General features: G+C 34.6%; 1 protein-coding gene across 2 annotated transcripts in view; it reads left to right on the top strand.

The window, feature by feature from the left end:
• LOC143245592 (neuroligin-4, X-linked-like) overlaps positions 1–14,550 on the top strand; it is a 135,714-nt gene that overhangs the window by 50,820 nt on the left and 70,344 nt on the right. The window lies entirely within an intron of this gene.

Below are 14,550 nucleotides of genomic sequence, written 5' to 3'. Positions count from 1 at the left end.
TTATTCACACTTCCAAAGTGATGGACACTTTGTAAAACATACGTTCTAATTTAATTTCCGAGAACGAATATTTCAGAAATACATATACACGGAATGCTTTCATCATGTGCATTATAATTACGTTTCTTCACTCTGCAATGTTACAATATGGCAGTTAAGAGTTTGATTCATCAACCATCGAGCAAATTTACTTTAATTCAAACTTGTAGGTAGATTCAATATTTCTTCCAGAGTTTCATTGCTTTTACACCTCGCTATGTTAAGCATCACACTAATATACCTCGGCGTCAGCTGAGCAACACTTTTGTGGTAGCAGAGGGTGCTTCAACCTTAACGAAAAGTTGAGTAACGGGAAGAAGAATGAACATTTTATATTTGAAACATAGTTTTCACAAACTTCTGACATCATTGATTTAGTTCTACCAGGAGTAACCACATGATTATTTCTTTTCATATAAGGAGAAAGTGTGTGTAAAATGAAAAATACAAATCACTTATTGCCGACATGGTCGTCATATCTGTACAGGTGCAAAACACACTTTCGTAGAATTCGTACAAAAAACAAAGTATTTAATTTCCTCGTTGTTTGTTAACATCAAGAGTTCACAAATATTGAAATACTCATAAGATTTACTTTAAATACAAGCCCACGTATTATCTGAGCAAACAAGTAAACAAGAAGAAATGGACGGACAATAGAAAATGCATTTCAAAATTTAAAATAGCTTCTGGCAACTTCGGGCATTCACTGTCTTGATGTTCCACGCTGATACAGCTGTAAGTCTACGGATTTACAACGCTAAAATCAGGGGTTCAATTTCCCTCGGTGGATTTGGTAGATAGCCCAATGTGGCTTTGCAATGAGAAAACACACACACACTGTCTTGATACAATATATCGCTTTAACATAAGTATAGTTGATTGGTAAGTAATATTTACAAATACAGCTTGTGTATATACACACAGGTATTTAAGAATACATGTTTACGTGCTTGAAGCTCATGGCTAGAGTTTCGTTTTATGTTTCGTGTTTTAGTGTATTACAGGGTTAATTTTTCTTTGTGTCATTTTCGGAAAATTAAAATGTTTTATGTATTTCTCACAATTCGTTCAGTAAGATATTTTCTTAACTCTTTTAGACTGACTTTTATAATTCATCCTAATCAAATTTTGGTTTTATTTATTTTTATACGAAAAAAATATTAATTAACCGGAAAAAATGTCAACACGAGTACTTTCTAACTAGTTATGGCACTTTTCTAAAATTAATGTATGTTCATTTGTTTGTTTTGAAGTTAAGCACTAAGCTAGACAATGAGCAATCTGTGTTCTGCCTACCATTGGTATCGAAACCCGGTTTCTATCATTGTAAATCAAAATACGTACAGCTGTGCCTTTTGGGAACACCTATGTTTATAATCATAACACTAATTTATATATTATAAACTTCTAAGACTTCGTTTAGCACAGAATGAATCCCTTTGTGTCGGCCTGGCATGGCCAGGTGGTTAAGGCACTCTACTGGTAATCTGAGGGTCGCGGGTTTGAATCCCCATCACACCAAACATACTCGCCCATTCAGCCGTGGGAGCGTTATTAGAAGACAGTCAATCCAACTATTCCTTAATAAAAGAGTAGCCCAAGAGTTGGCGATGGGTGGCGATGACTAGCTGCTTTCTATCTAGTCTTACACCGCAAAATTAGGGACGGCTAGCGCAGATAACCCTCGAATAGGTTTGCGCAAAATCCAAATCAAATCAAACCATTTGAGTCTGACGGAATGTTTATTAGTAATTAAACTTAGATTCAGTGAGCATGATGGAAGAATTGTCTTCAATGATCATAAGCTATTTTATAGTTATTAATTTTTAAATAACAAAACGATAATATTAGGGCGCTTCACACAACGCATGAGATTCTTATGATTTATGATTTCTCATCCCTAATGTGGATAGTTAATTTTGTTTGTTTGTAATTAAGCACAAAGCAACGCAATGAGACATCTGGGTTCTGTCCACTACGAGCATCGAAACCCAATTTCTAGCGTTGTAAATCCGCAGACATACCATTGTGCCCCAGAGGGGGGGATAATTTGAAACTATTGGCGAGGAATAATACGACCACGCAGCATCATTCGCCGTTTCTTCAACTACTTTAAGTGAATGCCGAAACTCAAGAAATGTTAGTATGAGATGAAATAATAGTGAGTGGATCAAGTAATGACAGACACAACAAAGCTGCAGAAAACACTATTGATGAAACGTAAGACAGAATGTACGTACAAATGACATTTATATTTGTAATATAAGGAATACAGGTAGAAGCAACAAGATATTTATGTGTTTCTTTTTCCTAGTAAAATAAATAGTTTGCTGATGACTTGGTGAAACTACATACAGTGTTGTAACTAATAAATATACAACATTCACACTTTAAATTGAATAATTTACTGAGGACTCAGTGAAAATATACAGTGTTGTAATTAATAAATATACGACTTTCACGTATTAACAGTTTAAAGTGAATAGTTTACTGAGGACTTGGTGAAAATATATACAGTGTTGTAGCTAATAAATATACTACTTTCACGTATTAACAGTTTAAAGTAAGTAGTTCACTGATTTGGCAAATTTATATACAGGTTGTGACAAATAAATATACGACTTTCACGTATTAACGGTTTAAAGTGAATTACTGAGGACTTGGTAGAAATATAAACAGTGTAGTGACTTATAAGTATACGACTTCCACGTTCTTTATTAATAAATATCAACATTTGTGGAAATAAGTAATAATTGTGAATCGAATGCTGATATGAAATTTGAAAGTTTAGTTTGAAACCACAAATATAGTAGTTATCGCTGTTTACCTCTGAAGAAGAGATACACGACGTAAGCATTAAAACTGTGTATGTACTTGGGAAAGTATCTAATAAATATAACTCTACTCAAGCAAATGGAACGTTAAACGTATATCTTAAACACGGTTAATATAACCACCGAGCACATTGTAGCAACACCTATGTCAACTCAACGATAAGGAACGAGTTTTGAAATATGTTTCAATCTCATAAAGCAGATTTAGAATCATAACCTTCACATACATACAGGTGCGCTACACCGAGCAGTTAACTTCCCACGGATATTGGTAGTGTGTAAACAGAAACTGCTAATTACAGCTTTAAGTAGTTAGTGTACATAGAATATTCTCTTTATAATAAACGTGGACAACGATTCTAATACCTGTATGCCAACAGGAATTATATTTTCTTTTTATTAGAGCTTTTATGTAAATAATTTATGCAACCCTTGTCTTTGTAACTGGGCCTGGCATGGCCAAGCGCGTAAGGCGTGCGACTCGTAATCCGAGGGTCGCGGGTTCGCGCCCGCGTCGCGGGTTCGCGCCCGCGTCGCGCTAAACATGCTCGCCCTCCCAGCCGTGGGGGCGTATAATGTTACGGTCAATCCCACTATTCGTTGGTAAAAGAGTAGCCCAAGAGTTGGCGGTGGGTGGTGATGACTAGCTGCCCTCCCTCTAGTCTTACACTTCTAAATTAGGGACGGCTAGCACAGATAGCCCTCGAGTAGCTTTGTGCGAAATTCCAAAACAAACAAACAAACAAACTTTGTAACTGTACAACGTAAGTTACGTAATTGAAAAAAAAGTGTGTATCACATTACATCTATTTTTCAATATCGTGTTTTTGTTTTATTTTTCAGCTCTACATCACGTGTTATTTAGACATGTACATATATAAATATACATCTAACATGCTGTTAAGACTATTTATTTGAAAACTCAGGGATAAATGTGTCTATTAAAGTTTTAATTTTTGAACACGTCGAATTTCGTGTCTTTCTAACATTTGTGTTAAAAAAATAGTTATTAACTTTTAAGTTGTAGCATAATTTCTATATTCACCATACGTAAGCTATCAGTTTTTACTATTTCTACTTTGTAACATAAGCCCTAGCATTTTTCATTTTTTTACACTTTAAACTATTTTATTATAACAGTCGGTATTATCTAGTGACAAGCCTACTCATTTCACAAGTATTAAATATTGATATGAATTTATTCACTGACTCGTAATCCTTGTGTCTTATCTGGACATTTTATTTTTAGTTGTGAACATTTATTTATAAATATTAAAATAAATAATTGAAACGAAACTTCAAAAACCATACAAACATGGTCACAACTCTTTTTCAATTACTCTTATATTCCGAGCTATGGCCAGAAAATTTTAATTCTCGTCCTACCAAACATGCTCGCCCTTTCAGTCGTGAGGTTGTCATAATGTGACGGTCAATCCCATTATTTGTTTGTAAAAGAGTAGCCCAAGAGATGGCAGTGAAGGGTGATAACCAGCTGCCTTTCCTCTAGTTTTTCATTGCTAAATTAGAGATAGCTATTGAAGATAGCTCTTGTGTAACTTTGCACAAGCAAACACATTTGGGGTTAACTGGTGCGTTAGATTAAACAGGGAGTCATGATGTTCTGGAAAAAAAAAATTGACCAAAGTAAGGTTATAAAATTTTACGATTTTATTATTCTCTCAAAGTAGGCTCTCTCTAGCCATAGAAAATTTTGTGAATCTTGTGATAACTTCAAAGTTACTAGAGTAGATTGTCTTTTTTTTTTTTTTTACACTTTAAGTTCGTGGTTCAAGAAGGCCTGAAAGTCACACTTTTTTAGGTGTAAGATTCAACCAATTCTTTTAAGCCTAACACATGTAGTGAAATTGACATCGAAATTAAAAATAGGTATTAAAACACTTTCCCTCACAATTGTAAATAAACTTTCATTTTTGTGGGAAGATAATTGTTTATATTAAACTGTGTAGAGACACAAAAATAAGAGCAATAAAAAATGTTATTAAAGAAAACCCAGCAGTGTGATAAAGAAAACTTATAATCGATGAGATTCGAAAATAACTCTCAAAGTAAGCAAGTACAAAACTAACACAAGGCACAGATTTCGTTGTACGGAAATATTTTTAGACATTATGGCATCTGTATATTCCTAGCAGGATACGAGTTCCCATGTTTTGGTGAGCTTGTGTTTTTGTTTTGAAAAGGGGCATCATATACGTAATATCTAAATTGCGTGCAAATCGGAAACCTTTCTTTAGTAGCTATTATGTGAAAAAGATGGTTACGTGAATATATATAACAGCATCCTTTGTGCTTTTTCGTAATTCTTGCATCTTATCTGGGTATCTTGCCTTTTTACTTGCAAATATTTTATTATTTCTTTTCGTGTGAAAAAATATATATTTTTTTACTGTTTCTACCAATAACCTGACGTACAACTACAATGTATTTCTAAATGCTGATGGAGTTTCAATATTTAAGTAAGAAACTATTTATACAGTCTTGTCCATATTGTTAGCATAATTTGTAAAATATTATTCTCATTTAGATGGGATACAAATACATCCAGCATTGTCAAACTGAGATATGCTTCTTATATTAAACACATATAATTTGTATAATGACACACGATTTCTTAGAACAGCAACAATTTTCTCAAGCACCTGTAGAATGATGTGTAATTCATAATATCACCTATTGCCACAAAACCTTATCGAAACATCAAATTATTACCAGTAAAGTCTGTAACCTCAAAGTAGTCCACAGTAAACTTTCAGACTTGGTTGGCCCCCCGCTAGTACAGCGGTATGCCTCCGGATTTACAACGCTAAAATCAGGGGTTCGATTCCCCTCGGTGGGCTGAGCAGATAGCCCTTTGTGGCTTTGCTATAAGTAAAACACACACGTTCAGACTTGGTTGATTCTACTCATACTCTTATACCCCCCTCAAGGCAACATGGCATACTGATGGATGAGTTTATTCATGTAATCCACAGTGATTTATTCCTAATTTGTCACTAGAAAGCGCTACAACTCAATTACAGTAGCTGGTTTAAGAACATGGGTTGCAATTTTCTGGCTCAGTTCTTTCCAAAAGTTCTTTCTTGATGGAATTACCATCTTAAGACTTTGCTGGATATTGCAATCTTGTATGGTTCTCAATGGTATTTTCATCCTGTATCATAAAGTTACTGTCAAACCTTGCCCTAGCATATGAAAAAATATCGTCTTCATGTTATGTCTTTGGGAGGCACCATTGACGTTTAGCTGGAGGATATGAAGATCAGTCTTGCACTTTGATGAATAGCTCCTCTAACATGTACTGCACCATCTCCTGTATGTTCTATGTGTATATTCGATTCATAATGACGTTTATGTAATAGGCCTAAGGCTTAAATTGGACTACAATTAGGCCTTTTACTACTAACGTTATTGAGTCAGTGTTTAAACAGTTTTAACTGGTGAATAAACATTATTTTTGAATTTCAACGCATATATTATCTACTTAGGCTTAAAACATAAAGAAAAATAAACGTTTGTTACTACCAAATATCTTTTATCCTTTGTACAGCCGAAAGAGTTGAAAATTTGTAGTGACTTGTTCTGTTTGTTTTTTAAATTTCGCAAAAAGCTACTCGAGTCGGGTACAAGAACGCCCAACGCTTGATATTACTGGTGCAACAAAATTATAGTTAATAAAAAAGGAATGTTTGTTTGTTTCGGAATTTCGCACAAAGCTACTCGAGGGCTATCTGTGCTAGCCGTCCTTAATTTAGCAGTGTAAGTCGCACGCCTTAACACGCTTGGCCATGCCGGGCTAATGAAAAAGGAAACAGACAAGTATAATTAACGTTTTAATTTTATAAAGATAAATACCAATTGATATTTACGTAACCTAGCTAGCTATTGTAGTAAGAAGTCTTAATGCAGAACGCAGCTAGTCATCACCACCCACCGCCAACTCTTGAGCTACTCTTTACCAACGAATAGTGGGATTGACCGTCACATTATAAAGTCCCCATGGACTCCAAAAATGTGGAGTTTAAAGACTTACTTCAGACTAACAAAATAAATAAAGAGTAGGTGCATATTGGAGGCACAAATAAATTGGTTTTAGTTCAATTCTATAATTGTCGTTAATTATTAAACAATGATTTCCATTATTCTTACGGACCTTTTACACTATTTATTTGTATAATCTTCTCAAACAATATCGAGTTGGAAATGCAACTAATATTTATATTTTAATACAATTTACATCTTGCTCTTAAACCTGTTAAACGAAATAAAATATACTTTATCAGTAAGAAAACTACGGCACTCGTCTCGTAATCCGCGGGTCTCGGGTTGGAATCCCGCTCACACCAAACATGCTCGCCCTTTCAGGTGGGAGCGTTATAATATTACAGTGAATCCCGCTATTCGTCGTTAAAAAAGTAGCCCAAGAGTTGGCAGTGAGTGGAGATGACTAGCTGCCTTCCCTCTAGTCTTACATTGTTAAATTAGGAACGGCTAGCTCAGACAGCCCACGTGTAGCTTTGCGCGAAATTCAAAAACAAACAAACAACATAATGTACAGTTTGTTACGGATTTACATTGTTTCGAATGAAAAAACTTTAACAACTTTATACCAATTAAAAGATTAAAGCATAAATCAAAATAATGCATATTTAAAAAATCTGTGTTGTTTACTTATAAGAACTGTTAACACATTTTATAACGGGTATAATAACATTTTATGTGAAATTTATCGCGTTTAGAAAACTAGTATAATTTAAGACAGTCGATATATTAGTACGGAGTTACATTTGGTAGAAAAAGTATAAATATATCACAACAAACGTGTGACGTCATTATTTCGTTCTGTTCTTTTACAATTTAACACATATATTTACAAAACATGCTATGCGCAAGTAGTTATAGCGTACTGAATTATTCTCAGGTTCATAAGTAGCCACCATTATAAAAACAAAACATGTTCAACTAATTCATAGTAATTTGCGTTTTCATCTTATTACCTCCAATGTAAATACTACTATGCCAGCTCTTAGTAACATAGTTTAAATTATTCAATTGATCGTTTGGTCTGTGTATGGCAAACTGAAAGTTTGCTTGTTTTCAGATAAACAGTTGAGGGTTTTCCTTTTTACTGCCGTGATAACGATTTATTTGTTTTTGTTTCTGTGTGCCCCCCGCTAGTATAGCGGTATGTCTCCTGATTTACAACACTAAAATCAGGGGTTCGATTCCCGTCGGTGGGCTGAGCAGATAGCCCTTTGTGGCATTGCTATACGAACACACACATTGTTTCTGTGATAAAAAATTTATATTTTAGTTTCTCTTTACAAACTTGAAAATTTATTTATTTTGATAATAAAATTTAATAGTGTGACAGATATACACTTTTACATTTGTTTTAGTGCCTAAGCTTGTTTTTATATAGTTTTCTTTTTTGCGTGTAACGTATATTCTTGATTGTGTATTGCGAAAGTCTCGCGTATTCTCGAAATTTGCAGCGGACTTTCGACTGTGAGAATCAACAATATGTGTTTACGAAAACACGCCAGAATATTGTTGAAAGTTTTAATATTAACGGTCAGCTACAAATAGCTTGTTATTGGCCTCGGAAGCTATATTGTGATTAACGCGTTTTACTCGGAGAACTACAGAGTTTGTCCAGGAATATGTATAGATTTCGTGCATTATAAAGAGTTAAAGTTGAGTAAATATTTTCGTTCGTTATTATTTCTACGAGAACATTTAATATCTTTAATGGTGAAAAGTGAACTTGTAAGCGGTGTGAGGCCAATAAAAAAAGTACAGCTAGCTAACAAAAAAATGCAGCTAGACAATATCAATTCAGAATTAATTGGCTCGTCGTGGACCTGGATCGTCGATAAAATGTTCAGTTATAGATTGGATATAAGAGTCAGTATTGTTTATAAGTTTGTAAAATTATTGTAGATAAACCAGCATTTGTCATAACTGCTGGTAATAACCGTCATTGTAAATTGTATTGTTTATTTGTTTGTATGTGAAATATAGTTCTGTTGAAAACCAAAATTTGTGTATGAAATCGTGTTGGTAAATATCACAAATTTAGTATATATTAACATTTAATTAACCTCTAAGTTCAAATACAAATTTCCGATTATTTAAAATTATTTTCGTTATCGTGACATCCTGAAACTTTACCAATTTGTATGGAAAAAAGTAACAGTCTTGTTATTTATTGCGAGAGGCCTAGCGCGTTAAGGCGTGCGCTTCGTAATCTGAGGGTCGCGGGTTCGCGCCAAAACATGCTCGCCCTCCCAGCCGTGGGAGCGTTATAATGTGACGGTCAATCCCACTATTCGTTGGTAAAAGAGTAGCCCAAGAGTTGGCGGTGGGTGGTGATGACTAGCTGCCTTCCCTCTAGTCTTACACTGCTAAATTAGGGACGGCTAGCACAGATAGCCCTCGAGTAGCTTTGTGCGAAATTCAAAAACAAACAAACAAAAATTTATTGCGAGATTTTTATTAATAAAGCAAATACTTGAATGTGTTGTAAAGTCATCAAGATAAAGTTTCAATGTGCATTTACTTTCTATCATCGTTTTGTTTCTATGTTTCGTTCTTCTGTTTTAATAAGCATTTTTCTGTGTGCTAGGTTGTTAATCAGTTCTCCTTTCATGTTTCACGTCTACTCTGCTCTACATTGCAACTGTTTTCCGCGAAATATTTTACGACTTTTTGCAGACTGGTGTTACTCGAGTATATAAAAAAAATATAAGAAGTTTGAGATTTTATTATTGTTTTCTTTACAAACGTAATGTTCCGAGTCATACTATCTTGATTTATGTATCTATCATTAAGTTCACATAGCATGAAGTAGTAAGTAGTCGGATTCAAACAGGATTTGAGATGCGAGTTTGAAGCAATATTTGTAACTTTGTATGCATACAAAAATAAAATGATTTTGATTAATATTTTATTATTATCATATCTGTGATGCTATTTTTATTATGCCTGAAACGGCTGCACTTATCTGGAGAAATGTTTAAAAGCATGATTTATGCAAGTCTGTATTATACTGAGCTGAGCAGTGAAGTGGAAATCTTACCAATTGAAAACAGTAATGACGAGGATTCTGATTACTGTGAAAAATCCTCTGATGAACCTGAAGATGCCGGTAATGAATTTTCCATGAACTCTCATTCAAAATCAACGGCAGTAGGTAGAAAATAGATTTATCTCAACCGCTCCATTGCTTTTTGTGGGTGGAAGATGAAATAGAAATATGGCATGGTAAGCATCAGCACATATGAATTTACATTAAACTTATTCCTGGTCCTACTAGATAACCCTTTACTCACATTTCTGATATATCATTATTATTCTGTTGTGTTTTTTTTTCGCACTACCACTAGCAGTCGAATATATAACACTGAAATCTCCAGCGTGGAAGGAAACGTGCACTTGTAGCTCTGAGGAAACACTTTTTCATATTGATACGCATTATACATTGGGTTAATGTTCTCAGATGAATCGTACAGATTCAATGGAGAAGTAACAGCTAGTTTAGGAAATACAAAACTGGTAAACATTTCAAATTATTGCTAGACATTCGAATTGATAATAGTGATACTAGATTGACGTGAAAGAGACACATTAGTTGCTATCAGGAAGGAACAGAATAAATGGATATATATCCTGCCTTCGTTTTACAGCGTAAAACCGAATGTTATCAAATATCTTTTTTCTTTCAAAGAAGTAAGCATAATCTTAACAAGTCTGCCAAGTATGGTATAAAATATGGACAACCTATTCCACTGTAATCCAATAATAGAATATGCAAGTAGACACAGGGAAAGTATCTCAAAGAGTTTAGGAATTATTGAAAATGACTCAAGGATTCAAAGGTCACAATGTCGTGTGTGACACATTTTTCAAATCCTACAGATTTTTTATTACCGTTAACAAAAGAGAAAAAAAAAAGTTATGAAAGTCCAAATCAGGTTATTTGTATAACCGAATTTTTCAGGTTTTGTTTTCTATAAAAAAAACATATAGATTGTTTCACATTGTCTACAAAAAAGGCCAACACAATATTTTGATGATAGCGCTGCACAAGGATGAAAAGAAGCCGAAGTTCGCAATAGATTGAATTGCATCTAAGAGTGATTTGACAACGTGGATAAACTGGTTGCAATATACACCTGTCAAAGCATGACTGCCTACTAATGTGTCAGCATACAATGATTTTGCTCCTCAGGCTGATATCATCAATGTAATGAAGAATGTTGGGAAAATGTACTGACGCGGAATTTTTCTGGAAATGTTGAACAAGGTATTAGTGATACCTTTTATTCAAAAAGGTTCAAACGTTTCCAGAGCACCCACAACTACTCCAGAGTGTATAGTCACAAAGAGCTGAGGCACTTCTGCCTGCGGCAACTGGCATTTGTAAGAAACATGCAAGATGTAACTTTTTTTATATTCCACCAATGACAACAAGATAAACATGTCTTGTATGAAAGCACCTGTGTAAACATCATGTACAAATATATTTTTCAGTTATTTCACGTATTTTCAAAGAAATATGGGAGTGCAAATTATTCTTTAAATAACTCATCCTGGGCAGAAATATTATTTATTGAACTGATTCTGAATATAAATTATGTTTTGTTTTGTCACAGTTATGTACAACCCTTTCAGCCTTACTTTTGGGTAAATCCACATATAAATAAATGTTATAGAAAAACGCACGCACACACAACAGTTGTTGTTAGGACTTCATGAATGTTTTTCTTTATTTTGTTAAATGCATGAGATTCTTTACTATGTCAAAGTTCATTCGTTTGATCTTTCCAATAATAAGATGCAATACAGTTTTGGTTTTTCTGTAATAAAGTAACCATATAATCTTATGATACAATCAATATGTTTTTGTTTATTTTAATGAACATTTATATTAATTTCTAATATTTAAAATAAACGAGAACTCAGGCAAAGAAAAATATTTTGGTCAATTTAAGGTATTTTCAAAATGTGACAAAAATTCATAAATTATGGACATAACAAGAGAGTTAACGTGTTTGAAATCATTTTAAGAAAGTTTTAACTGTTTCTCTCACATAACGTTAAATTTTTAATTTAACAAATATTTGTATAATGACTGTAGTTATTCAGGTGATTTAATCGTGTAGCCCTTTAGAACCAAACGTAAGTTTTTGATTGAAAGTGTTTGATTTTGCAAAATTTAAGAACAGCCATCAACTAGTCATTTGCAAAGAGCTGAGCTAAATTTTAACACCAACATTTCTTTCTTAATTTGTGAATAACAATGTGTTTTATTCAGGGCCGTAGATTTTTTACACCCGATGAGGGGAATGATTTTTGCAACCACTTATGTGGACTGTTCAATTTGCAAATTGGTAATCTCTGATTAAGTGAACCTGAAAGCTGTAAACATGCAGTCACAGAGTAATCTTGTTGCTACGATACTTCAAAGTTTCCATGTAGGTTTGTATAAGTGAGATGTTGTGAACAGTTTTCAAAATGTTAATAGAATAAAGACAAATGTGTCACAAATTAACTGCCACATGAATTTATTCCTGCACACTGCACAGTATAAAAGATGGCCATTACACTTGACAAGGTTACTAATAACTTTTATTGCATGAATTACGTTTTCAAATATTAATAAAATTAGTAATTACCCTTGATAAGTTTATATCTACTGAAAAACTGTTCATGTTGTTTGATAAAAATAATCAAAATGTATTTGTGAAAATTACACATCAATACAATGTAGCACATAATTATTCATACTTTTCATTGAAGTAAGATTCATTTAGTCCTCTGGTCTACACGTTCCCAAACGTAGACCTCCTTTGTGATGATCTCTTCATGAATTATTTCATAAGCTCTTCGATATTTATCTTGTCGACCTCATCTTTGTGAGTGTGACAAACTGCCACATGGTTGAGGCGGTACTTAGACATAGTTGACCTTACCCACGTCTTTAACAGTCTAAAAGCTGCGTTCACATTCGCAGCTGGATACTGGACATACAAGCAAAATTTTCATGAGAAGAAGCACTTCGCTAAACATCTACTGGCTTGTTTCATGCATTTTACAGTAAGCATCCTTCGCACCTTTCAGAGATACTGCTTTTGTTGTTCCTTTGAACATGGGCAACTGAAACTCGAGCCGTTGTGCAGAGATTTTTGGATAGAAGTTTATAACCGAGTTGTCAATCTTGCCAGATGTGATCATGTTCTGAAGTGCCAGATATTGCCTCAAGTCATTGTTGTCTGCATTGAATCTAGTGGTCAAATGTTCTATGACTGTGTTCACAAACTCAAAATATTGGCTTCTGTAGTAATCTCTAGCTGTTGCAGAATGGTGTGCTGAGCCATCACCTGTGATCCTTCTGAGGGGTCTGCGAATGCGTGGTAGTTCAATAGGCACCAGATCTAGGGAAGTTACCTTTTTCTCAGCTTCATCAAATATCTTATAATTTTCCTCTGTTCGCAATACCCGCAATTGATCAAATGTCATTGCAGATGCTTCAATCATGCCAGATACTGTCGCTGATTTTGCTTGGAATGCACGGTTTAGTTCCTCTAATGCAGGTAATTGATGCTGAGCCATCAACAATCCTAAAACTGTCTTTCCTTGGTCAAATCTGTCCAGCAGACCTCGTGCTTTCACTGCTACATCTGATTTTTTATTTGCTAATTCAGACAAAGAATCAACAAAGTCACTCTAGTGATCATTAGCACATGTAATTGCAGATAGGCGGCACAATTAGCGTGTTGGACACAGTGGGTGGATGTATTTAACTGGACCATTGTGGCTATTTGACGATACAATATTTTCAAAGATTCTCTTGCATTTGCCTGACCTCTGAAGCAAGACACCAAGTTCATGTACCCACTGGATAGAATCTCGAACACATTCACAAGCTTCAACTGCATGTTGCATTATTAAAGTAGCCTTGTGTGCTCCGCAGTGAAAAACAAAGCTGACGGTTGCTTCTCTTTTATTTTTGCCTGGTATCCACTGTACGCACTACTCATGTTAGCAGCTCCATCATAAGTTTGTGCTCTTAATCCTATCAGTGGTAAATTGAGTCTAGTCAGAACATCATGTATAGTCTAGGATATTGTTTCACCAGTTGTATTGGAAACACTGTACAAACCAAGAGATGTATCATCAATGTTAAGGTTCTCATCTACGTATCATACACAAATTGCTTTCTGTTCAGCACCTGTAATATCTTGAGTGCCATCAACCATTAATGCAAATATTTTACTTTGCTGCACTTCGTGTGCATGTTCCTCAGTATGTGATGGTTGAACATCCCCATTATTTCATTCTGATCCTGGGGTGATGTGAATGTGGTTTTCTTTGACAAGTTGGCCATCAACTCAGGATCTTTCTCTTCCAGGAGCTTCATTAACTGCAGGAAGTTCCCCTCCATATCAGTATGTCCACGTAATGCTAAACCTTGACGCAGTAAGAAACATAAACTTCTGAATATTTTCACTAGACTTCTTTTGCATTCTTCCTGCTGCTTCTTTTTTCCCCTCATGCAGCTGAATAGTCACTGGAGTTACATCAAGTGAACCTTCTGGAGATATAGCAAATCTGTGCCGAGAGGAAGATTGGTGTTTATTGAATTTCT

This window comes from Tachypleus tridentatus, chromosome 1 (genome assembly GCF_004210375.1).
Source record: "Tachypleus tridentatus isolate NWPU-2018 chromosome 1, ASM421037v1, whole genome shotgun sequence".
NCBI classification, from domain to species: Eukaryota; Metazoa; Arthropoda; class Merostomata; order Xiphosura; family Limulidae; genus Tachypleus; species Tachypleus tridentatus.
This window is presented reverse-complemented; position numbering and strand designations above follow the sequence as displayed.